The sequence below is a fragment of the Scyliorhinus torazame genome, chromosome 13 (assembly GCF_047496885.1).
Source record: "Scyliorhinus torazame isolate Kashiwa2021f chromosome 13, sScyTor2.1, whole genome shotgun sequence".
Classification (NCBI taxonomy): domain Eukaryota; kingdom Metazoa; phylum Chordata; class Chondrichthyes; order Carcharhiniformes; family Scyliorhinidae; genus Scyliorhinus; species Scyliorhinus torazame.
In genome coordinates, this window is record NC_092719.1 from 146,977,043 (window position 1) to 147,004,034 (window position 26,992).

Here is a 26,992-nt window from a genome sequence, read left to right on the forward strand (position 1 = left end):
GGGAATTTTCTTTTTTTTCCCATGTCCATAAAGCCTACTCCCGGATTGACTTCTTTGTTATGCGCAGGGCACTAATCCCGAGGGTGGAGGACACGGAGTATTCGGCCACAGCCATCTCAGACCATGCCCCGCACTAGGTGGAGCTGGAGCTAGGGGAGGAGAGGGACCAGCGCCCGCTGTGGCACCTGGATGTGGGCTTGCTGGCGGATGAGGAGGTGAGCGGGTGGATCTGGGGGTGCATTGAAAGCTATCTAGAGGCTGGCGATAATGGGGAGGTCTGGGAGACGCTGAAGGTAGTGATTAGGGGAGAGCTAATCTCCACTGGGGCACACAAGGAGAAGAAGGAGAGGAGAGAGAGGGAGAGATTGCTGGGGAAGATTTTAAGGGTGGATAGGAGGTTTGCAGAGGTCCCCGAGGAGGGACTACTCCAGGAGCGACGAAGCCTCCAGGCCGAGTTCGACCTGTTGACCACCAAGAAGGCAGAGGTGCAGTGAAGGAAAGCGCAAGGGGCGGTGTATGAGTATGGGGAGAAGGCTAGCCGGATGTTGGCACACCAGCTTCGGAAGTGAGATACAGCAAGGGAGATTGGGGGAGTTAGGGATAAAGTGGGGAACACGGTGCGGAGTGCGGTGGAAATAAATGGTGTATTTAGAGACTTTTATGAGGGGCTGTATAGGTCTGAGCCCCCGACGGAGTAGGGGGGGGATGCGTCGATTTTTGGATCGACTGAGGTTCCCAAGGGTGGAGGAGGAGCAGGTGCCTGGGCTTGGGGCACCGGTAGGGCTGGAGGAGCTGACTAAGGGGCTGGAGAGTATGCAGGCGGGGAAGGCACCGGGGCCGGATGGGTTCCCGGTGGAATTTTACCGGACGTACATGGACCTGCTGGGCCCTCTATTAGTGAGGACTTTCAATGAGGCGAGGGGGGGGGGGCCTGCTCCCGAAGATGTCCAGGGCGCTGATATCGCTGATCTTGAAGCGGGACAAGGACCCATAACAGTGTGGGTCATATAGACCAATCTCCCTCCTCAACTTGGACGCAAAGGTGTTGGCTACCAGAATTGAGGACTGTGTCTCGGGGGTGATTCACGAGGACCAGATGGGTTTTGTGAAGGGAAGGCAGCTGAATACCAATTTGCGGAGGCTCCTTAACGTAATCATGATGCCTGCAGTGGAGGGGGAAACGGAGATAGTGGCGGCGATGGACGCGGAGAAGGCCCTCGATAGGGTGGAGTAGGGGTACCTTTGGGAATTATTGAGGAGGTTTGGGTTCAGGGAGGGGTTCATTAGTTGGGTTAGGCTGCTTTACGAAGCCCCGGTGGCGAGTGTGGCCACGAATCGGAGGAGGTTCGTAGTACGTAGGCTGTACCGGGGGACGAGGCAGGGGTGGGTGCCCCCTATCCCCCTTGCTATTTGCATTGGCAATTGAGCCTTTGGCTATGGCTCTAAGGGAGTCCAGGAACTGGAGGGGGCTGGTCCGGGGGGGGAGGAACACCGGGTATCGTTGTATGCGAATGACCTGTTACTGTATGTGGCGGACCCAGTGGGGGGGATGCTGGAGGTGATGCGGACCCTCAAGGAGTTTGGGGACTTTTCCGGGTATAAGCTCAACGTGGGGAAGAGTGAGCTATTCGTGGTACACCTGAGGGACCAGGGAAGGGCGCTAGACGAGCTTCCATTTAAGAGGGCGGAAAGGCGTTTTCGGTACCTGGGGATCCAGGTGGCCAGGAGCTGTGGGGCCCTACACAAGCTCAACTTGACGTGACTGGTGGAGCAGATGGAGGAGGAGTTTAAAAGGTGGGATATGCTGCCACTCCCCCTGGCGGGTAGGGTGCAGTTGGTGAAAATGACGGTGCTCCCGAGGTTCCTTTTTGTATTCCAGTGCCTCCCCATCCTGATCCCTAAGGTCTTTTTTAAGCGGGTCAGCAGGAGCATCATGGGATTCGTGTGGGTGGAAAAAGACCCCGAGGGTGAGAAGGGTGTTTCTGGAGCAGAGTAGGGACAGAGGAGGGTTTGCATTACCTAATCTGTGTGGGTATTACTGGGCTGCCAATGTGGCGATGATACGCAAGTGGGTAATGGAGGGGGAGGGGGCACGTGGAAGAGCTGGAGATGGCGTCCTGTGTGGGCACGAGTCTGGGAGCGCTGGTGACAGCACCGCTGCCGCTCCCGCCGACTAGTTACACCACGGGTCCGGTGGTGGCGGTGACTTTGAAAATTTGGGGGCAGTGGAGATGCCACAGGGGTGAGGTAGAGGCTTTGGTTTGGTCCCCGATCCGGGAGAACCATCGGTTCGTCCCGGGGAGAATGGATGGAGGGTTCCTGAGATGGCACAGGGCAGGAATTAGAAGGATGGGGGACCTGTTTTTAGATGGGACGTTTGCGAGCCTTGGGGCGCTGGAGGAAATATTTGGGCTTCCCCGGAAATGCCTTCAGGTACATGCAGGTAAGGGCGTTTGTAAGACGGCAGGTGAGGGAGTTCCCGCTGCTTCCAGCACGCAGGATCCGGGATAGGATGCTCTCAGGGGTGTGGGTTGGAGAAGGCAGGGTGTCGGCGATCTACCAGGATATGCAGGAGGAGGAGGAGACCTCGGTGGAGGAGCTAATGGGTAAATGGGAGGAGGAGCTTGGGGAGGAGATAGACGTGGGCGGACGCCCTGGGTAGGGTTAACTCTTCCTCCTCTTGGGTTAGGCTTAGCCTGATACAATTTAAGGTTTTTCACAGAGCGCATATGAGAGGGGCGAGGCTGAGCAGGTTCTTTGGGGTGGAAGACAGGTGTGTGAGGTGCTCGGGGAGCCCAGCAAATCACACCCACATGTTCTGGGCGTGCCCGGCGCTGGATGGGTTCTGGAGGGGCATTGCGAGGATGGAGTCTAAGGTGGTGAACACCTGGGTTAAGCCGGGCTGGGGGTTAGCACTATTTGGGGTATTGGACGAGCCGGGAGTGCAGGAGGAAAAAGAGGCCGGTATTCTGGCCTTTGCGTCCCTGGTAGCCCGACGGAGGATTCTGCTACAGTGGAAAGGTGCGAGGCCCCCAAGCGTGGAAGCCTGGATCAGTGACATGGCAGGATTCATTAAATTGGAGAGGGTAAAATTAGCCTTGAGAGGGTCTGTGCAAGGGTTCTTCAGGTGGTGGCAACCGTTCCTAGACTTTCTAGCGGAGCGTTAGGAGGTGGTCAGCAGCAGCAGCAACCCGGAAGGGGGGGGAATGTACTTTATATTTTCTACTGTTTATTATTGCTTAATGGGGGGTCTGTATATTGGGGGAATTCGTGAAGTAGTTGTAAGATTTTTATTTAGGTGTTCTTTGTTTTTCTTTTTTTCTGTAAGGGGGGGGGTTTGTTGAAAATATGTAAAAATTTGAATACAAATATTTTAAAAAATATATATAGTCTGTCATGGCCCACTGGGCTAGTGCGCGGTCAATTCCAGCCACTCTTGACCCAGAGTCAAAACACAAATGAAATTAGATGTTATTTTAAAATACCTGAGTACCTTGGCTGAGCCCAATAAACTGCAGTCACCAGGTTTGTAAATTTAACACATATAACCTTTTTAAAAAATATATATTTTATTAAAATTTTTCAAACAAAAATTTTTCCGTTTTTACATCTCAACAAGGGATTATACATTAACTGGTAAATAACATTATTTAAATAATATAGTGAGCTAACAACAACAACTAAAAATTTTTTTTTTAAAATAGCAAAAACACACAATGGTGCTCCCCCCCCCCCCCCCCCCCCCCCCCCCTCCCCTCTGGGTTGCTGCAACTGTCATTTCTATCTTTTCATTATCGATCCGCGAGATAGTCAAGGAACGGTTTCCACCGCCTGGAGAACCCCTGAGCCGATCCTCTCAACGCAAATTGTATTTGTTCCAATCTTATGAACCTGCCACGTTGTTTATCCAGGCCTCCACGCCTGGGGGTTTTGCTTCCTTCCACATGAGTAGAATCCTATGCCGGGCTACTAGGGATGCAAAGGCCAAAATATCGGCCTCTTTCGCCTCCTGCACTCCCGGCTCTTCCGCAAACCCAAATATAGCTAACCCCCAGCCTGGCTTGACCCGGACCTTCACCACCTTTGAAATTACCCTTGCCACGCCCCCCCAGAACTCATACAGTGCCGGACACGACCAGAACATGTGTGTGTGGTTCGCCGAGCTTCCCGAGCACCTCCCACATGTCCTCCACCCCAAAAAACCTGCTCAGTCTTGCTCCCGTCATATGTGCTCTATGTAGAACCTTAAATTGAATCAGGCTAAGCCCGGCACACGAGGACGAGGAATTCACCCTACTTAGGGCATCAGCCCATAGCCCCTCCTCAATCTCTTCCCCCAGCTCCTCTTCCCATTTTCACTTCAGCTCCTCTATCATCGCCTCCCCCTCGTCCCTCATCTCCCAGTATATTTCGGACACTTTGCCCTCTCCGACCCATACCCCAGAAATCACTCTTATCTTGGATCCCCTGCATCGGGAGCTGCGGAAATTCCCTCACCTGTTGCCTCGCAAATGTCCTCACTTGCATATACCGGAAGGCGTTCCCCGGGGGCAACTTATATTTTTCTTCTAGCGCTCCCAGACTTGCAAACGTCCCGTCTATAAACCGGTCCCTCAGCTTCCTAATTCCTGCTCGTTGCCAACACTGGAACCCCCCATCCATCCTCCCTGGGACAAACCTGTGGTTATTCCTTATCGGGGACCACACCGAGGCACCCGTCACTCCCCTGTGTCGTCTCCACTGCCCCCAGATCTTCAAGGTTGCCACCACCACTGGGTTTGTGGTGTACCTTTTCGGGGAGAATGGCAGCGGCGCCGTCACCAGCGCTTTTAGGCTCGTTCCCTTACAGGACGCCATCTCCAGCTTCTTCCACGCTGCTCCCTCTTCCTCCCTCATCCACTTACAGACCATCGACACATTGGCGGCCCAGTAGTAGTCGCTCAAACTCGGCAGCGCCAGTCCCCCTCTGTCCCTTCTGCGCTGCAGGAACCTCCTCTTTGCTCTCGGGGTCTTTCCTGCCCACACAAAGCTTGTAATGCTCCGGTCTATTTTTTTTAAAAAGGCCTTTGTGATCAGAATGGGGAGGCACTGAAACACGAAAAGAAACCTCGGGAGGACCACCATTTTAACTGCCTGCACTCTGCCCGCCAGCGATACCGGCACCATATCCCACCTCTTAAAGTCCTCCTCCATCTGCTCCACCAGTCGCGTCAGGTTAAGTCTATGCAGGGCTCCCCAGTTCCTGGCCACCTGGATCCCCAGGTATCGGAAGTTCCTTTCCACTCTCCTCAGCGGCAGAGCATCTATCCCCCTTCCCTGTTCCCCGGGGTGCATTACAAAAAGCTCGCTCTTCCCCATATTTAGTTTATATCCCGAGAACTCTCCAAACTCCCTAAGTATCTGCATTACTTCTGGCATTCTCTCTACCGGGTCAGCAACGTATAGCAGTAGATCATCTGCGTAGAGCGACACTCGGTGCTACTCTCCCCCTCTAAGCACCCCCCTCCACTTCTTAGAATCCCTCAGCGCTATGGCCAGTGGTTCAATTGCCAACGCGAACAGTAACGGGGACAGGGGACACCCTTGTCTTGTACCCCTATGTAGCCGAAAATACCCCGATCTTTGCCGGTTTGTGACTACGCTTGCCACCGGGGCCCATATAAGAGTCTGACCCATCTAATACACCCAACACCGAACCCAAACCTCTTCAGCACCTCCCACAGATAGTCCCACTCCACCCTATCGAATGCCTTCTCTGCATCCATCGCCGCCACTATCTCTGCCCCCACCTCCGGTGGGGGCGTCATCATCACCCCCAGCAACCTTCGTACATTAACATTCAGTTGTCTCCCCTTTACAAACCCTGTCTGGTCGTCATGCCCCATCCCTGGGACGAATCCTCTATCCTTGTCGCCAACACTTTTGCCAGCAGTTTGGCATCTACATTTAAGAGTGAGATAGGCCTGTATGACCCGCATTGCAGCGGGTCTTTATCTCGTTTCAGGATTAGCGATATTGTCGCCTCCGACATTGTCGGGGGTAGCATCCCCCTTTCCTTAGCCTCATTAAAGGTTCTCGCCAAGAGCGGGGCCAACAGATCCATATACTTCCTGTAGAATTCCACCGGAAACCCGTCTGGTCCCGGGGCCTTCCCTGCCTGCATGTTCCCCAGTCCTTTAATCACCTCACCCACCTCGATTGGTGCCCCCAGACTTGCCACCTCCTGCCCCTTCACCTTCGGGAACCTGAGCTGGTCCAGAAAGTGTAACAGTCCTTCTTTTCCCCCCGGGGGTTGGGACTTATATAGCCTCTCATAAAAGGTCTTGAACACCTTGTTCACTTTCCCTGCTCTCTGCTCCATATTCCCCGTTTCGTCCCTAACTCCCCCGATCTCTCTCGCCGCCATCCTCTTCCAAAGTTGGTGGGCCAACTGCCGGCTCGCCTTTTCCCCATACTCGTATTGCATCCCCTGTGCCTTCCTCCACTGTGCCTCTGCCTTTCCCGTGGTCAGCAGGTCAAACTCCGTCTGTAGGCTTCGTCTTTCTCTGTATAGCCCTTCGTCTGGGGCCTCCGCATATTTTTTATCCACCCTCAAAATTTCCCCCACTAATCTCTCTCTTTCTTTGCCCTCTTGTTTCCCCTTGTGGGCTCTGATGGAGATCAGCTCTCCTCTAACCACTGCCTTCAGCGCTTCCCATACTACCCCCACCTGAACCTCCCCATCGTCGTTGACCTCCAGGTATCGCTCAATACACCCCCTCACCCTTCCGCAGACCCCCTCGTCCGCCAGTAGTCCCATATCTAGTCGCCAGAGTGGGCGCTGCTCCCTTTCCTCTCCTAGTTCCAAATCCACCCAATGTGGGGCGTGGTCTGAAACGGCTATGGCCGAGTACTCCGTTCCTGCCACTTTCGGGATCAGTGCCCTTCCCAAAACAAAAAAGTCTATCCGGGAGTATACCTTATGGACGTGGGAGAAGAAAGAGAACTCTTTAGCCATCGGCCTGGCGAATCTCCACGGATCCACTCCCCCCATTTGTTCCATAAATCCCTTAAGCACCTTGGCCGCTGCCGGCCTTCTCCAGGTCCTGGATCTGGACCGGTCTAGCCCTGGATCCAGCACTGTGTTAAAATCCCCCCCCATTACCAAGCTTCCCACCTCCAGGTCCGGGATACGTCCCAGCATTCGCTTCATGAATCCCACGTCATCCCAGTTCGGGGCACATACATTCACCAGCACCACCGTCTCTCCCTGCAGTCTGCCACTCGCCAACACATATCTGCCCCCACTGTCCACCACTATATTCTTAGCCTCGAATGATACACGTTTCCACACCAATATTGCCACCCCTCTGTTTTTCGTGTCCAACCCTGAGTGGAATACCTGTCCCACCCATCCTTTTCTTAATCTAACCTGATCCGCCACCTTCAGGTGCGTCTCCTGGAGCATGACTACGTCCGCCTTCAGTCTCTTTAAGTGCGCAAACACCCGTGCCCTCTTAATCGGCCCATTTAAGCCTCTCACATTCCACGTGATCAGCCCGATTGGGGGGCCATTCACCCCCCCCCCCTTGTCGACTAGCCATCCCCTTTTTTAGGCCATCTCCCCATCCAGGTCCCGCGCACCCGTCTGTCCCCCAGGCAGCGCCTTCCCGCCCCGGTCACCTCATCTCGTACCAGCTCCCCCTTGCACTCAGCAGCAGCAACCCAGTTAATCCCCCCCCCCTCCCCCGCTAGATCCCCCTCTGGCTTGGTTACTCCGCCCATATTGCTTCCGGAAGTCAGCTAACTCTGGCTGACCTCGGCTTCCCCCGTTCACTCTTTAACCTCCCTGCGTGTGGGGCTCCCTTCCTTCCTGCGCCCGTTTTCCTGCTATAATTTCCATAGCGCGGGAAAATACCCGCGCTTTCCTCTCGGCCCTGCCCCCTATGGCGCAGTTCCCTCATTCCCCTTCCCTGTCCCTTTTTCCGCCGGCGCCCACATTTCTTCGTGTCCCCCCCATCGGGGATAGAGAAATTCCCCGTCCAACATTGCTGTACAATAGCCCTCCCCTTTCCCCACTTTACATTCCTGTACCACCACCTCGCTGCTTCTCTCCAAACATCAAACTCTCAAATCTAGTCCAGTTTCTCTTCTTGGATGAATGTCCATGCCTCATTCGCCGTCTCGAAGTAGTGGTGCTTGCCCTGATGCGTGACCCACAATCGCGCCGGCTGCAGCATCCCAAATTTTATTTTCTTCCTATGGAGCACCGCCTTGGCCCGGTTAAAGCTCGCCCTCCTTCTCGCCACCTCCGCACTCCAGTCCTGATACACCCGTATCACCGCATTCTCCCATTTGCTACTCCGTGCCTTCTTGGCCCAGCTCAGGACCATCTCTCTGTCCATGTAGCGATGGAACTTCACCACTATTGCTCTTGGTGTTTCACCTGCCTTTGGTCTTCTCACGAGGACCCGGTACGCTCCCTCCACTTCCAGGGGGCCCGTTGGGGCCTCAGCTCCCATTAGCGTGTGGAGCATCGTGCTCACATAAGCCCCAACATCAGCTCCTTCGGGGAGACCTAGAATCCGTAGGTTTTTCCTCCTCGAGCTGTTCTCCAGGGCTTCCAGCCTTTCTATGCACCTCTTGTGTAGTGCCTCGTGTGTCTCCGTTTTTACCACCAGGCCCTGTATCTCATCTTCATTCTCGGCTGCCTTTGCCTTAATTCCACGGAGCTCCATCGCCTGGACCTTTTTGTGTTTCCTTCAGTCCCTCAATTGCCAGTAGCATCGGCACCAGCACCTCTTTCTTAAGCTCCTCCACACATCGTCGGAGAAACTCCTGCTGGTCCGGGCCCCATACCATCTGGGCTCCATCCGCCGCCATCTTGCTTCTCCCTTCACTTCTCTGCTGCTGCTCCAAAGGATCCTTCGCAATCTGGCCACTACCGCCACTCCTTTCCATACACACCCGGGGGGACTCCTTCCTTCGTCACCCCACACTGGGTTAGGTCGAAAAACAATTCCGTTGGAGCTCCCGATAAGAGCCCAAAAGTCCGTTGGAACGGGAGCTGCCGAAACGTGCGGCTTAGCAGTGCATCACCGCAACCGGAAGTTCACCTTTTATTATTTAACAGCAATATAATTAAACTGACAAAATGTATCTGATTACCTAATACCCATTCCCCACCCCCCTGCTTTTCAACTCACCCCATTTTATTCGCACAAAGAATTATGACAAAGGATAAAAGATCTCTGAAACGCTATGATGGTTTTCAGTTGAAGTCTTTCAGGAGTTCGCGCTTTCACTTTGATGCTTCTTCCTTCTAAGCTTGCAAGGGTTTTCTCTGGCAAGGCTGTCTACTTTATTTGTCTATTCAAGATAATTTCAACTATAATAGATGTGCCAGGCACTCACTAGATTTACATCAATAAAGCAGTTCTTTATTTCAATCATTTTCAAACTCCGGGTCGCAACCCGCAGGTGGGTCAGGGGTGGGTCACGAAGTGATTGGTCGCAGCATTCCTGATCGCGGGAAGAAGTGCTCAACGTCCGTGACCAGCTTTTAAAAATGCCGGCCGTGACCGGCTGTCCCATGCATGTGTGCCCCCTCAGCCAGATCTGACGGTGCGCAGGCCTGGAGCCCAGCGGGGTAGACCGCTTCCTCCTGACGTCAGCGTGCTGACCCAGGATCAGATTTTTTTAAACAATCGCTGGAGTTTTCCTGCCAGATGTGATCATGTGCTCTGTACACTGACGTCATGTACACTAGGAGCGAATTCATGGAGGAGAAATTACTCCATTTTGCAGTTGCCAGCAAGCAAGCAACAGAGTTGTGTGAAGAGTAAAAGATGGATCATTTTGGAATAAAGAAGAGAGGGCTTAAAGATGCACTCCGATTATGAGTCCACGGAACAAAAATAAAATCAAGGAACAAGGGGAAATCAAAATGAAGGACTCTAATAGGTCCGAGCAAAATTGCACAACTGAGACGAAATGCTGCTATGTCTGTGGGAAATGCAGTTTGACCCCACAGGAATTGTGTATAATTCTGGCCATTTCAACCTGAGAAAGATATTTGGAGGGTACAGTGAAGGGTAACTCAGTGATAACTGAAATTAGGAATCTGACTCTCCCAAGAAATGCTGAATATGCTGGAGAAAAGAACCCCAGGTAATTTTATTGAAATATTCAAGATCCTAATGGTTATAGACAGGATAATTGTTAATATGCTTAATGTCAATTCTACATTAAAAGGTATAGACTGTTTCGGTTTAACTACTTAATATATGGAACGGATTGCTGAGGGAAGCATTGGGAACTGATGGTATCATCAAATTCAAGGAAGTTGGATAAGTACCTGGAGAAAATAATAGATAGATGGTATAAGAGTTATTGTGAGATCTGATACATCATAGTCACTGGGATTAGCCAGTTGGACTCCAGTAGTATTTTCAGATTCTATACATTCCAATGTTCCTTTGAATTTGCAACAATCAAGGTGATTAAAATAAATGTGGAACTTTAGAATATGTGCACTGTAGACTGTCATTTATTTCACCGAATATTAACACAAGTTAAACGCTTACTGTTCTCATGATGAATTACTGCCTCTATTTTGCCATTGCTTTGTATGTAAACCAACTGGTTTAAAGCTTGGCCTCACAGGTAATGTTGATTTGAACCAAAATGTTGTTTTCTGGAAATTATGGTGATCTGTGTATTAAGATTATTAATGATTTACTGATTGAAATATTGAGGCTATGCACCTAGTTAAATAGGCAAGGGACTACTGTTAGTTACTTCAAATTATTTATTTCCCATTTATAAAAAACTTCCTCATGCAATATAATTAAAGTTAGCTCTGCCTGACCTGACATGTGTTAGAGCACTGTATGCACAGTAAATAGTTTTACTTTCAACATTACTTTCAACATTATATGGGGGTGGCACAGTGGTTAGCATTGCTGCCTCACTGCACCAGGACCTGTGTTCAATTCCGGCCTTGGGTGACTGTGTGGAGTTTGCACATTCTCCCTGTCTCTGCGTGGATTTCCTATGAGTGCTTTGGCTTCTTTCCATGGTCCAAAAGACGTGCGGGTTACGGGGAGTGGGCCTCGGTAGGATATTCTTTCAGAGGATTGGTGCAGACCCGATGGGCCAAATGGCCTTCTTCTGCACTTTAGGGACTCTATGATTTTCCCACCCCTCCCCTACTACCCCTGCTCCCTTGGGGCATCCATAGGTGTAACCTACATGTGTCAGCCCCTTCTATTTATTAGAACGTTTCAAATTTACCTTAGTTTTAAAGAAAATATCTCACTTTTTTTGCACCGCAATCTGTGGTAAGATTATGATTTATAGTCACTAAGGATGCCTGTTATTTCAGGAGAGGTTAGTAAAGCTTCCTTGTAGGCTACATGGGAAGTTGGAGCAGATGCTTGATCAGGAAGGTCACCTTTTCTTTTCACTTGCAGCAGAAACCTCATTTGTCCCTTGTGTCAGCTTAAGAAGTTGTCCAATGATGAAACAATGGATTTATTTACATTGTTTTTCGGCTTTCTGGGACTTGTAGAAAACCTGTTCTAATTGAATGGAATAGTTGAGTCTGCCATCCATCTTATACATTGCTTATTTTATATGCCATTGTTTCAATGGGGAGTAAACTCAGATGGGATAGAAATTGGCTGTGACCTGAACTAGCCCAGTTATCATCAAGCAGGATAAGTCAAAACCCAGGCCACAGTGTAGCCTGGTTTACCGTTTTGAAATAACAACTTAATTTGATCAAACATCTGCACTCTTAATCAGTGTGAAATCTACAGTGAATAGACATCAGTTTATAATAGGCACATAAACAAATGGATTTAAATTGAGTTGGTTTAAGCAGTCTAATTAAAATCCTAGTATTCTGTTATTACTCATTCTACACACTGACTAGCATGTATGTCAGGCAGTAATGTGAAACCGCACATCTTTATTTTAGTTAAGAACAGAGAACTAGTATAAACACTGAGAAGATACATTCAGTTAAAGTTAGTGCGATTGTTTTAAACTGAAGAAAACTCACATGTAAATTAAGTTATTTATGAGCTAAAACCATTTTAGAATCTTTTTAAGCTTGGATCAGCCTCTTGGGGATTTAAATTAATTTAAAGATCTTAGGAGGTACGTACTGTGTGGAAGTAGTTGCTGATCATAAAGACTGGGGAAATTTGGCTGGATTCATGCAGAAATAGATAAACTATCAGTAATGTCTTATCAGAAGTTTTCAAAACCGAATGTGCTGATAGGAATATGCCACTGGTGGAAATTTAGCTTTCAGTAAATGGTGGTACAGTTGAATTCCACTCACATAAATTATGACAACTTAGGTTGGCTGTTCTGTGGTTTGTTGTGTCTGGTTTGGTTCCTACTTTGAAAGTTGCTGTTACATTTGGTCATTTGAGGCATGTTTTCATAGTCTGGCCCTACCAGCAGGATCCCCATGCACTGCAGGGGAACAGACAAAGCAAATTTAAAGCCATGAATAGTTGAACTAGTGTTAATAACAAACAATGGTAAAATATGTACATTATATGCAGCTGTTATACTACCGTATCTTCTTCACAGTTGTTTAAATGGGTAGAAAATCACAATGAAAAAATTGCCATGTTTTCTTAGACATGTGGCCTTGATATTCTCACTTCCCTTTACCATCCCCTGAAACTGGTATCACCCCTCCTGCTCGCAAAGGGGTGATTTTTGATAAGTAGAATAAACAAGGTAAATAGCTGTTGTTTGAGGAACAAAGAACTGTTGATAAGACAAATTGTAGTGTATACAGTCTTTACATTTAGCAGTGTTTGGTAAGGAAAAAACATAGTGGTAACACTTAAAAATCCATCAGGGAGTTACAGATAATAATAGAATAATAGAAGTGGCAGTGCAAAAATCACCAGGCTGCCTGGCTGTTTCTGTCATAAAATTTTCTCAATAATTTTGAACAGCGTTTCAAAGTTTTTGTAAGAAAACCTTGCAGGACATACCTGCTTACGTATTAACCAGCTTTATTGTCAGTTAGAGGAGACAGATAAATAGTTCATGTTTACCACATTCAGACAAGAGAATACACAAAGGATTAATTTTCTGTGAGCTACATCATCAGGGAGGTACAATCATACTGCAGAATGATGTGCAATTCCAGATTACAGACAGTTGCTCTAGTTATTTATAGTATGGTCGACATGAGAGATCTGAATAAAATGCCTTTTCTCTTGCATTGTCACTCATCTGTCTGGAATAGATGTCCAAACCTAAAGTTTAAATTCATGTATAAATGATGAGTAGAATGACATTTTGGAAATGAAAGAAGTAATAGTAGTTTTTGGCACCCACACATCTTGTTTATTTGCATTTTAAGTTTTAGTTATATGTCAGAAAGAAAAAATGCTTCATATGTTCCAAGAAAATGGTTTTTTAAAAATTTGTTCTGGTCTGTTTTAGGTGTTTTCCCCCACCTCAGACCTTTTGTTTTTTTGTTAGTTACGTTTATCGTGAAGATGTTGTGGTTTTTCAAGATATTTCCCACTTATAGTCTTATCAATAACTTTTTATGTTTTGTTTCAGTGTCCTCACTAAGCACTTCCACCTTCTGAGTCACTTAAGATGGTGACTTTATCATCAAGAGGGTTGGACCCGAAATTTTGAATGTATGGAATTGAAATCTGTCATCTGTCGAAGAGCTAAAAGGTAAGCTGTATAACATGTGGCTGTGTGTGTGTGTGTATGCGTGTGTACGGAGGGAAGGGAAAGGGTAGGCTGAGGGCGGAGGGGGTGCAAAAATGCTTTGATTTCCTGGAAGTGAAAGTAATCTATAAATTGCTATTAAAAAGATTAGGTTTCTCATAATTACAGGTAAGTGGTTGTATCAGCCCACAGTTTCCATTGAATAACTTTAAAAGCTGCAGTGTTGTTGTTCTAGTTTGACTAATCGCTCCTCTTAATGAGAGTTGAATAAACCAGCATTTTCAGAAGTCAAGCTGGATTTGAACTCATTTGAATGTCTAGCTTGGCTGAATGGACCAGGCAGAGAATTTAAAGATTTTCCTACCTGTGCAGAGAATTTATATTAAACAACTGATAGACGTTCTGGAGGGATATGTGGTACCTTAGTTCAATGAGCTTGTCAGCAACTATGAGGGAGTGGGAAGGGGAGAGAGGGAGGCGTTGGTGACTGAATGACACGAGAATCAGAAAAAAAGAAACTATTGCATTTGTTGTTCTTAGAGGCTTGCCATTCTGGAACTCCTTCCCTCATCAGTCAGTTCATTTAATATGATACAGGAAGCAACTTTCCCAGGGTAGTTCCATTTTCTGCAGCTGGGACTGGCACTTTGAGTTGGCTTGGAAACCAAATCAAAGACACCCAACCCCAGATATTGCTTCATTCCTGTAAACTACAGAGGACTCCCAAGATTTGTTTTATTTTTGTCCCAAGTTGGTCTGAAATGCCAATCTCGATAGCAGTGTTTGCAGCCACTCTGTGATGCATGTGACTTCTCCGCTTAACAAATACCTTGCAGTGACTGAGGAGGAAGGAAACCTAAAGTAACAGTCCTCCGAGGTAACGTATTTTCTGACATTCCTGTCACGTACCTGAAAGTTTTTTACCTACATATTTTTCAGACAAAAATGGATGGAGCATTTTGAATAAATAAAGTCCTCTTAAATATTTTTTAACTTGTCTCAGTGCCTCCTGGGAATCCTAGCATATTGAAAGTTGCCTGAGCCTTCAGTATTTGGTATGACAAAATTGCTTGAATGTTTACAAGTTCCAAGCATACCTTCAGCAACTTTTTATTTAAAGTTGCCACTCCATAATGACCTTCATATGTGAAAATGTCAGTTCAAGAAGCAGGTTGTGCTCTCCAGATATTTACAGAATTTGAGGCGAATTGCTTTCAAAAGATGAAATTCTACAAGCAGAATTTTAATTAATCGGGCGGCACGGTGGTGCAGTTGTTAGCACTGCTGCCTCACAGCACTGAGGACCTGGGTTCGATCCCGGCCCTTACTCACTGTCCATGTGGAGTTTGCACACTCTCCCCATGTCTGTATGGGTTTCACCCCCACAAGATGTGCAGAGTAGGTGGATTGGCCATGTTAAATTGCCCCTTAATTGGAAAAAAATAATTGGGGACTCTAAATGTATTAAACATTAAAAAAAAATTAATCCACAACCTTTGTGGTCATATGAAAGAAGTGCTAATATTTTCAGGTGTATATTTTGTATGTATATATTCTTAGCACAATGTAATTGTCAAATGAAAATATATTATGGCAACACTCCACAGAATATTTAAAAAATGAAGCTATGCTAGTTAAAATCTAATTTCCTACTCTAAGCAATGAGAAATTATGCAGGGAATATTTTGTGTTCAGGCGGTACATTGGTTAAATAAATTAGGTTTTAAAATTCGAAACACACAACACTGTAATGAGGGTGTTATCAAAACAAACTTTGTACAATTGTTTCTGATAGATTCTCCACACCCCCCCCACTACATACGTTTCTTAATATAAACAGATCTTCTAAAAAGAATATATTATCAATTGAGCATTGAACTCAATGTTGGAGCTCTTGGTTTTGAATGCTAACCTGAACCTTCATTTGAATTCACCTAATCCCAACACCCATCCTATCACGCCCCTCACCGTATGCCCATCTCTTCAGGAACACTTTCCCAGTTCTCACTGTGCTGCAAAAAATTAAGTCATAACAGAAATATTCTTCAAAAAGGCTAATTTTCCTCATCAACTATATAACTGGTTGGCAATTTGAAGCATTGCTGCTGGGGTCTGAGGCGATGACTGCATTATTTTGTTCTTTAAGGGAGTAAGTAATATTGGTAATCGTTCAGCGTGTAACTTCTTTCTCCTGGAAAAGCTCATGCCTGTAGCTCAAGAACTGAACAAGATGCCATAATGGTGGCCTAGTATTAGAGATAAAAGATCAGCTAACTCCTAACACAGGGGGTCATGTTGATGGTGAGTCGCAGTTGGCTGTTGATTGGACTGGCCTGTCACCTAGCAGTGGCTTGTATGTACTCTTAGCTTGGATGCTTCAGGGAGTGACAGACATTGCTTAACCCATTATTGGTGCTGTCCTATGAAGTGACTTGGGTGACAATCCATTGCCCAAACAAGCCCTTCAGTCCTGACAGAAAACAAATTCCTGTGGAGAATGAATAGGAGTGAATGAGGGTAAAAATGAAGGTTTTATTTAGTTTTGTTCTTTTTTGAACCAAAACTGATATTGCCTAGGGATGAAAAAACTAATTTTTAAATCTGCATAACTTTATACCACGTTCTGTTTCTTTGCACTTTTTTGTATTTTAGCATAAAGATTCTAAACTGTCAACGATTTTTACATTCAAAGACATCAAAACTGTGCAGGTTATTAGGTTTGTGTTTTGATGAAACTTTCCTCAGAGTTGTATATTTGTTTTGTTAGTTCTGCTGCAGTTAGGCTCTTTGCTGTATCATTATGCAGTGCTTGGGGAAGTGTGAATGCATTTATCCATAAAGTCTCAGATTTTGCATCGTCATGGCATTGTAAGGTGTTATTTTTGTAGTCATAATAGAAGCTAGTTTTTTAAACTGTTCCTATTACTAATAGAATCATAGAATCCCTACACTGCAGAAGGAGGCCATTCAGCCCATCGTGTCTGCACCAGCCCGTGAAAACAGCACCCTAGTTGAGCCCACGTAACCCAGTAACCCTACCAAACCTTTTGGACATTAAGGGGCAATTTAGCATAGCCAATCCACCTCACCAGCAAATCTTGAAACCCGCGCAAACTCTACACCGATAGTCATCTGAAGCTGGAATTGAACCCGGGTCCCTGGAGCTGTGAGGCATCAGTGTTTTAAAAAAAATAAATTTAGAGTATCCATTTCTTTTTTTGTGATTAAGAGACAATTTAACGTGGTCAATCCACCTAGTTGGGTTGTGGGGGTGAGACCCATGCAGACACGGGGAGAATGTGCAAACTCCACATGGACAGTAGCCCGGGATCGAACCCGAGCCTTTGGCACCATAAGGCAGCAGTGCTAACCACTGAGCCACCGTGCCGCCTCCCTGAGGCAGCAATGCTAACCACTGTGCCACCGTGCCGCCAATATTTGAAGCATTTTTTTTCTCATTTTAATATTCTAACTCTTGTTAGATTTCTACTTTAAGAATGTTATTACTTATTGTGCTTGAAGGAATTGTTTTGTGAAGTGCTGTTGCTTTCAAAAAAAAAGTCTAATTTAACTGTGATTAGGATGACATATGCAATCTGGCTAATGACATTGCATTCGCCAAAGTTGCTTCAAAATGTTCATATTGTAGATATCAATGCAGTGAAAATTCAATGACCCTTCAAATGTTCGGGTACTCAGTCTACCAAGCTATCACCAAGGGAGTTCAGTTGAAAATTACCTCCAGTGTTTACACATACCCTCACAATAAGTGAGCTAATTCCAGAAAGTAACTTGAAGATTCGACAGGGATCATTTTAACTTCATCAATTGCAGTAACCAATTTTCAGCCCACTAATTTCATTGAATGAAAATTGGACAAGTTTTACAATGGACAATCTTTGCCAGGTTACCGCCTAGGTCATAAAATTTCAACTTAACCCTAATAGTTTTATTCTTCTGAATATTCTTTGACACAGAAGTTGTTTTATTATGATCCGTTAAATACTAATTTGTGCATGTTCAGTGTTACAGTAGTGGCAGAAAACGATAATCAAATTGTGACAGCAATTGGGGAGGCACTGGCGTAGTGGTATTGTCACTGGATTAGTCATCCAAGTTCGAATCCCACCATGGCAGATGATGAAATTTGATTTCAATAAAAATCTGGAATTAAAAGTCTGATGATGACATGAAACTCATTGTCGATTGTCTGGCCTACATATGAGCCATTCACTCCAAGGACATTTATGGATGGTCAATGAATGCCAGGGCCGCCCCCATCCCATGTAAGAATTTTTTTTAAATCTCCATTTCCTTGGTAGCAAAATGGACTGAGTGGTACAATAACGAGTCATGCAGACCAGGGGGGGGGACTCAACAAAACGTTTCTAAGTTCATTTGTGGCGTGGTTTTCAGGGAATTTCCCGCTGGCTCTCCCCACTGCTATCCAATGTCACCGGTTTAGCCCACATTTAGAATTGTTTTCAGCACTGGGGAGCTGAATTCAGAGATCGGGCAGCCATTTTGAAAAGGGCCCCTGTGGTGTCCCCCCCCCCCCCCTTCAGGCCCCCCCATGTCCCCTTACAGGCCCATCCTTCAAGGTCCCCCTCCCATAATCCCCCAACTTCTCATAGGCCCATACTTATCTGCCATGCACACCCCCTACCCTTCATATCCCCCCTCCACTCTCCTTTCATGGGTACAGACCCCCTCAGCCACTGAGCCTTGGCAGTGCCATCCTGGTGGCTTGGCAATGCCACCAGGCACCTTGGCAGTGCCAGGATGGCAGTGCCAATGTGCCAGCTGGACACTGGTAAGGTGCCTGCATTCCAGGGAGAGGGCCAGGGGGCCACCCTGCACTACGTCTGACCACCCAGGGGTCTCTGAAAGCCCAGGAGACTCCCCAGGTGCTGTTCCACCTGGTCCACATTTGCGTGGACTCGTGCTGAACGACGCCCGGCTGTGGTCTTGCTGGGGAGGCCAGAAGATCCCTGGAGGCCAGTAGATCGTAGGTTGGTTCACTGAAGTCGGTTTTAATCTGACTTCAGCACGCGCAGTTTGGTCCCACCCCTTTTGGATGTGCTTCTGACTCTGACGCCTCGCGGGACTTAGGTAGATCCCTAGAGGCGTGAAGGCTGCCAGGAAACCAGCAGGAGGCCTCCCCCGATATCCATCGGCCGCACCACACCGTGCTCGAGCAAGAGTGCAATGCGGCTGGTGGATTGGGCCCCAGATGTTTGCAGATTCAATTTTTGGTTTACCTTGAAACTTCAAACCTGAATAGACTTCTTGACAACAGAGGTTATTCTGGATTAAATCATTGTGTCCTCAAATAACAACAACAATTGCAAGTTGGCATTGAGAGTTATCCCAACTGTGATGCCCCCACAGCTGCCGGGAAACATCAGCTGGATCAGCACACATTGAGGATCACATATAAGTCCTTGCTGATTTACATGGCTCAATACCACACTGGGTATAGGATTTATCTCTTAAGCCTTTGGGGAATCATATCACCTATTTTTTTTTTTTGCTCACACTTATTCTGTCACACAGACTGTTCTCTAGCTATGGACTGACAAGCAACTGCCTCTGTCGACTCAAATGCCTGCAATGACTGGCTGTCTGATTTATTCTTGCTTCCTGTGGGGAATTATCTGGCTTTCTCCCCAATCCCCATGGGCTAATTGATATTGGCAAATCACTGTCTGAGAGATATCTGAGGGGAGAATCCACTACGCGTTATACCAGAGCAGCCATGCATACACACAGTACCAGCGTAACATTCACTTTATAGTTTAATATTCTGAACAGAAATGAGTATTGCAGGGATTTCACTATATACTGTAACCTTTTTGCAGATAGACTTGTGAATCATGGTGACATCATTATTATCACCTATTTTTAAATTGGGAATCATTTCAAGCCTGAAACTTTAAATAGCTTTACCGCATTCTAAAGGGAAAAAAATAAACTTTAAATACTGGAAATTTGAGATATAAACACACATTCTGTATTGCAGTGCTTACTTAGTATTGATTAGAAGAAGGCAGTTCACATATCAGGGGCGTCATTCTCCGACCCCCCAGAGGGTCGGAGAATGGCCGTTGGCCGCCGTGAATCCCGCCCCCGCCCCCGCCGAAGTCTCTGAAGGGAGAAAAGTCGGCGGGGCGTTAATGGCGCCGCTGCCGTGGAGAATGTCACGGGTCTGCGCAAGGCAGCCGATTTTCGGCCTGCCGATATTCTCCCTCCCGGATGGGCCGAAGTCCCGTCGACGTGATGACCGTTCACGTCGACGTGAATCAAACCTCCTTTTCATCGGCGTGACCCGGTGCTCCAGGCTCACGCCGACCAGCGAGGAGGTGAGGGACGGCCTGGGGGGTTGGCTCTGGGCAGGAAATGGCGTGGCCGCAGACTGATTGCGTGAGGAGAGGTGTGTCTCGGCTTGTGTGTGTGTGTGTGCGGCGGGGGGGGGGGTTGGTTAGAGTAGGCTGGGCTCCGGGAGAGTGCCGGGAGGGGGTCCGTGACGGGGTGGAGGTTGGGGGGGGTCCGTGCCGGGGTGGAGGTTGGGGGTTGGGGGGTTCGTGCAGGGGTGGAGGTTGGGGGTTGGGGGGGGTCCGTGCTGGGGTGGAGGTTGGGGAGGGGGTCCGTGCTGGGGTGGAGGTTGGGGAGGGGGTCCGTGCTGGGGTGGGGGTTGGGGGGGGGGTCCGTGCTGGGGTGGAGCTTGGGGAGGGGGTCCGTGCTGGGGTGGAGGTTGGGGGTTGGGGGGGGTCTGTGCTGGGGTGGAGGTTGGGGAGGGGGTCCGTGCTGGGGTGGAGGTTGGGGAGGGGGTCCGTGCTGGGGTGGAGGTTGGGGAGGGGGTCCGTGCCGGGGTGGAGGTTGGGGAGGGGGTCCGTGCCGGGGTGGAGGTTGGGGAGGGGGTCCGTGCTGGGGTGGAGGTTGGGGAGGGGGTCCGTGCTGGGGTGGAGGTTGGGTGTTGGGGGGGGTCCTTGCTGGGGTGGAGGTTGGGGAGGGGGTCCGTGCTGGGGTGGAGGTTGGGGAGGGGGTCCGTGCTGGGGTGGAGGTTGGGGAGGGGGTCCGTGCTGGGGTGGAGGTTGGGGAGGGGGTCCGTGCTGGGGTGGAGGTTGGGGGTTGGGGGGGGTCCGTGCTGGGGTCGAGGTTGGGTAGGGGGTCCGTGCCGGGGTCGAGGTTGGGGAGGGGGTCCGTGCCGGGGTGGAGGTTGGGGGTTGGGGGGGGTCCGTGCTGGGGTGGAGGTTGAGGAGGGGGTCCGTGCTGGGGTGGAGGTTGGGGGTTGGGGGGGGTCCGTGCTGGGGTGGAGGTTGGGGAGGGGGTCCGTGCCGGGGTGGAGGTTGGGGAGGGGGTCCGTGCTGGGGTGGAGGTTGGGGAGGGGGTCCGTGCTGGGGTGGAGGTTGGGGGTTGGGGGGGTCCGTGCTGGGGTGGAGGTTGGGGGTTGGGGGGGTCCGTGCTGGGGTGGAGGTTGGGGAGGGGGTCCGTGCCGGAGTGGAGGTTGGGGGTTGGGGGGGGGTCCGTGCTGGGGTGGAGGTTGGGGAGGGGGTCCGTGCCGAGGAGGGTGATGGGAGGGCAAATGATTTGGTCCACCTGGCCAGGTGCCAGCCTCCAACAGTTGGACCCATGCGGTCCATGCCACCTGGCTGGGGGGAGGAGGGGATATGGGCAATGATGACATGTCGTCGTTCCCCTCCCCCCCCACCAGGCCGTCATGTTTTCAGATCATCCAGCGATGTTGGCCGCCGTGGTGGCAGCCGCTCAAGTCTATGTTGCCCTGGATGAGGAGTAGGAGGAGGAGGAGGAGCGTGCCAGAGAGGCGGCGCAGGCTGCCGCAGAGGGGCAGGCGGCAGCCGCCCAGGCTGGAGGGACTCCTGACCGACAGGACGAGGAGGGGGAGGAGGACGTCGCGGCCCCACGGCAACGGAGGCACCCGAGGGCGCCCCGTGTGTACCGGCCCCGGCAGTCATACCAGGACCTCACGGACCGGGAATGCAGGAGGAGACTCCGGATGAGCCGGGAAACCGTGGCACACATCTGCCACCTGCTGGCACACCTGTCACCGCGTGGCACTGGCGGTGGACACCCTCTCCCCGTGTCCGTCAAGGTTACGGTGGCCCTGAACTTTTATGCAACGGGGTCATTCCAGGCACCGAGTGGGGACCTGTCCGGCATTTCGCAGACATCGGTGCACCGGTGCATCCGGGCAGTGACAGATGCCCTTTATGCCATGGCGCACCGCTACATCCGCTTCCCCGTGGACCGGGCCAGTCAAGATGCCCGGGCCGTGGGCTTCTCTGCCGTGGCCGGGTTCCCCATGGTCCAGGGCGCGATCGATGGGATGCACGTCGCCGTGCGGCCACCTGCAGATAACAGGGCCGTGTTCACTAATAGGAAGGGGACCTATTCGATGAACGTACAGGTGGTCTGCGACCACCGCATGATGATCCTGCACGTCTGCGCCCATCACCCAGGCAGTGTACACGACTCATTCGTGTTGTCGCGGTCATCCATCCCCGGCATGTACGAGGGACGCCATCCCCGGCTGAGGGGCTGGTTGCTGGGCGACAGGGGCTACCCATTGCGATCATGGCTGATGACGCCTATACGGAGGCCACGCAATGAGGCGGAGAACCGCTACAATGATGCCCATGTAGCGACAAGGGGAGTGATCGAGAGGTGCTTTGGCGTGCTGAAGATGCGTTTCAGGTGCCTGGACCTCTCTGGGGGCGCCCTCCAGTATCGGTCAGATAGGGTCGGCCGCATCATTGTGGTGTGCTGCGTCCTGCACAACATAGCCCAGCAGAGGGGCGATGTGCCGCAGGCAGAGGAGGGCGGAGTGGAGGAGCAGCAGGAAGAGGCACAGTCCTCCCCAGATGAGGGGGATGGGGGCAATGGTCAGGGCAGACGGGGTAGACACAGGCGGGTGGCTGTCCACCGTTACCGGCTGGCCCAGCGGGCACGGGACAGACTGATAGCCGCCCGCTTCGCTGACTAGATGGGCATGGGAATCGGGTAGTATGGCCACAGACCGCACACCATGGCAACAGCCGACCACCCACACCCCACACCCATCCACCCACCCAGCACCCCCACCCCACCCGCATGCACACCCCCCCCCCCCCCCCATTGCCGATCCACCGGCGGCACAACGGGCCGGGCTCACACAGTTGCGGGTGGACGCGTGTCTATCGCAGGCCATGGAGGATGATGACAACCCGCCCTGCGATGAGCTCCTGGCTCTACATCGTTGGACTATGTCTGACCCATGGCCACAGTACCACCATCCACCCGGACCATCCCTGCATGCGGCTGTGACACTGCAGCGCACGGTCCTGTCCTCTGCCCGGGGGGATGTTGATGGCGGCCCAGGGGGAAGGGGGCAGACTCACCTGGGGCTGAGGTAAGACCACCCCTCACACACACACTTGCGCTCAACGTACATGACACGCCCGCACACTTTGGACAGAGCACAAAGGCAGCTTCGGTAGGTGTAACATTGACTTTAATAACCAAAGGAGTTCATGCACGTGCCCTAGCCCCTAAAACTCATCTGTGCCCTGCACCCGTGCCAACTTACTCAGTGTCTAATTGTTTGGCCTTACGGGCCCTTTGACTACGTCTACGTGGTTCCCCAGACGGTACAGCAGAACTGGAGGTGGACTCCTGTGATTCCTGCCCTCTGACACTGGATCCCTTTGGCGGCCGTTTCCTGGGGCGTCCTGGCCTAGATGGGCCAGGCTGCGGCCCGGGCGACTGGGATGGCGAGCTGCCAGCCTGTCCTGCCCGTTGCCCACCCGATGCACCTGGGACGGAAGGGGGGGAGTCCGAGGTGTCGCGGTGTACCGGGACCTCCCCTACAGAGGGAGCCGGGACGGACCACACCACCTCCTCCTCCCTCGGGGTGCCCGATGGCCCCCAGGCCTCTACATGGGTGGGGGATGCGAACGGACTGGCCATCCGACGCCCCCCCCGACATCTGGCGCTGCCAGTCCTGGAGGCCCGTGCTGGTATCGACAGGGGTCTGCAGGTTTGCAGCCATGGAGCCCAGGGTGTTGGCCAACCCTGTCTGTGACAGTGCGACGCCGGCTCGCACATGGCCACTGGCGCCGATGCCCTCAGCGATGGCCTGCTGAGACTGGGCAATGGCCTGCAGAGACTGGGCCATGGCCTGCTGCGACTGGGCCATGGCCTGCAGAGACTGGGCTATGGCGTTGAGCGCCTCTGCCATCTGGCGCTGGCACTGGCTCATGGCCTCCTGTGAGAGGGCAGCCATTTCCTGGGCCACAGACGCCGCCTGCACGGAAGGCCCCAGGCCTCGCAAACCGTTCCCCATGTCTGACACCGTCGCAACCATTGCCTCCACCGCGGACGCCACCCGTGCGGTGTCAGCCTGGGTGGCACGCATGACCGGGACCACTCCCAGCTCCTGGACGCGGGTGGACTCCTCCACCTGCGACCGCAGCCGCCGCAAGCCGCCCGTCACCCTCTTCGCTCGTCTCCGGGTCGGTGGTTGCATCGGATCTATGTGTGGGTGTGGTAACTGCAGGAACCCGGGATCCATCTGGGCGGCAGATGTTCGCTTGGCCTGGGCTGCCCTCCGACCGCCCGGTCCCTCTGCTGCTCCTACCTCCACCTGCTGTACCGGGACGGCTGTGTTGTGCGCACCAGTGAGTGTACCAGACGCCTCATCACTAAAGTGCCCAACCGTGGTGAGTGTTTCTGCGATGGTGGAGGGTGTTGGTGACAGCAGTGGCGTTGTGTCGTGCTCTTCGTCCCACTCTGACTCCATGGCACTTTGGGGTGGGGGTTCGTCTCCACCCATCCACTCTGAGTCACTGTCCGGTATTTCATCTTCCCGGGTAGGGGTGTCCTGGGTAGCGCTGTCCCGGGTAGGGGTGTCCTGGGTAGTGCTGTCCTGGGTAGTGCTGTCCCGGGTATGGGTGTCCCGGGTATGGGTGTCCTGGGTAGTGGTGTCCTGGGTAGTGGTGTCCTGGGTAGTGGTGTCCTGGCTCGGATGTGACGGGTGCCTGTGGCTGCCCCCCTCATCGCTGGGTGGTCGCTCCCGCACGTGACGGGGGTGTCGTCTCCCTGTTGCTCCAGGTCTCTCCGTCTCCCGTGGTGTGCGAGGGGCATCCTGCGGGCGTCGCATGCTGGAGGGTCCGGGTCTCTCCGTCTCCCGTGGTCTCCGAGGGGCATCCTGCGGGCGTCGCATGCTGGAGGGTCCGGGTCTCTCCGTCTCCCGTGGTGTGCGAGGGGCATCCTGCGGGCGTCGCATGCTGGAGGGTCCGGTTCTCTCCGTCTCCCGTGGTGTGCGAGGGGCATCCTGCGGGCGTCGCATGCTGGAGGGTCCGGGTCTCTCCGTCTCCCGTGGTCTCCGAGGGGCATCCTGCGGGCGTCGCATGCTGGAGGGTGCGGGTCTCTCCATCTCCTGTGGTCTCCGAGGGGCATCCTGCGGGTGGTGCGCTTCTGCGGGGATGGGTGCCTGGACGTTTGGTCCTGCGATACACAATGAAGCATGCATGGTTAGACATCAGGCAGTGATCAGGTGATACGGGGGAGGGGGATATAGGGGAGGGGGGATATGGGGACGGGCTGTTGGTGGCTCACTTGCTCGTGGGGCCCCGACCTCTGCATCAGCAACCTCCCGGTCCTCAGGTCCGCCAGCCAGTTCCAGGGCCCTTTCCTCGTGTACGGTCAGTGGCCTCTCATCAGCGGGCCCTCCTCCAGTCCTCACATGCTCCCTATTGTTGTGCGCGCGCTTCTCCTGGGGCGGGGGGGGGGGGGGGTGGCAGGGGTAAAAGGCAACAGTGTTAGGCAGGTATATGAATGCACGCCATCGGTTGCGCGTGCATTGCAGAGGTTAAGGTTAGGGCTGGATTCACTTGGGGATATGGGGGATAGGGGGGATGTGGGGGATATGGGGGAGGGGGGATATGGGGGAGGGGGGATATGGGGGAGGGGGGATATGGGGAGGGGGGATATGGGGAGGGGGGATATGGGGAGGGGGGATATGGGGGAGGCTCACCCTGCCTGCTCTGACGAGGTCGTTCACCTTCTTGTCGCACTGGGTGCCTGTCCGTGGTGTCAGGGCCACAGCGGTGACGGCCTCTGCCACTTCCCTCCACAGACGCCGGCTGTGGCGTGGGGCAACTCTGCGGCCGTGCCCGGGATACAGGGCTTCCCTCCTCTGCTCCACCGCGTCCAGGAGCGCCTCCACATCGCGTGACTCGAACCTCGGGGCTGAGCGACGGCCAGCCATCCAGTCGGGTGTTGCGGTCGGGTGTTCCGGTCGGGTGGGGGGGAGCTGCGCGGCCATATGAGCCGTCACGCCGTGCAGCGCGTATGACGCTGCACGGCGTGAACCACTGCGCAAGCACGGATCCCGTTACGTCGCTGCTAGCCCATTTCGGGCCGGAGACTATCGTCCCATTTTTAGGACGTGACGCAAGTGGGATTTGCGCCGTTTTTTGCGCCGATCGGCGGACTTTCCGCCGATAACGGAGAATTTCGCCCCAGATTCGTGATACTGCTGGTGAAAAGTTTTGTCTTTTTTGATGTTTGGTGGTGCTGTGTCATTTAACACAAATGATTGCAGGTAAAATTAGATGTTTAAAAAAATATTAACACATTTCTAAACACCGTAGCAGCCTTTAATGATCAGTAAAACAAAATTCCTCCCTTTAACAATTGACATTTTTCTCATAATAAATACGATGATTGACAATATTGCAAAAATCTTCAAAGTGTTGTGAGAAAGGATGTTAAGATAGCTGCGTTTGGTTCAAAATAGGATTTGGAAGGCTATGATCTGTTTTTAAGGAGTTATATCCAAGATAATTTACGTTGGCAAATAAGTAAGATAGTCATAAGATCATGATGATATTAGCATATGAGTTCCTGACAGCATTTAAGTAATGCAGGATGGTTTCTTTCTTAGATGCCATATATGAGCATAGTAATGTGTTGAGAACGCTTTGAATAATGCATTTGACTCATAACTCAAAGCATTATATTAAGGAACGGTCTCAGACCACAAGTCTCTCCTTATTTTCAGTTTAACTAGGACAATAATAAGAATAAAACACTGCAATCAAGCTCTGAAGTTTGTTTTTAAAGTTGATGCATGTAGTCGTAATTTATTGCACTGTGGTGTATTGCAGTCTTTGTGAACACTTGAGCTACAATACTACTTATGATCTGTTGCAGTGACTTTGATTAAAATTTTCAATTGCTGTTTCACTAAAACAAAATTAAATCCATCAAAGTTAAAACTTAATTG

The 26,992-nt window shown here is 51.1% G+C and overlaps 1 protein-coding gene across 14 annotated transcripts in view; it reads left to right on the forward strand.

Annotated features, from left to right (window-relative positions):
- foxp1b (forkhead box P1b) overlaps positions 1–26,992 on the forward strand; it is a 739,458-nt gene that overhangs the window by 72,249 nt on the left and 640,217 nt on the right. For all 14 annotated transcript variants that reach the window (XR_011934140.1, XM_072472250.1, XM_072472248.1 and 11 more), the window contains one exon: positions 13,585–13,707. The gene's annotated coding sequence lies outside the window, so the exon portion shown is untranslated. The remainder of the gene's footprint in view (positions 1–13,584; positions 13,708–26,992) is intronic.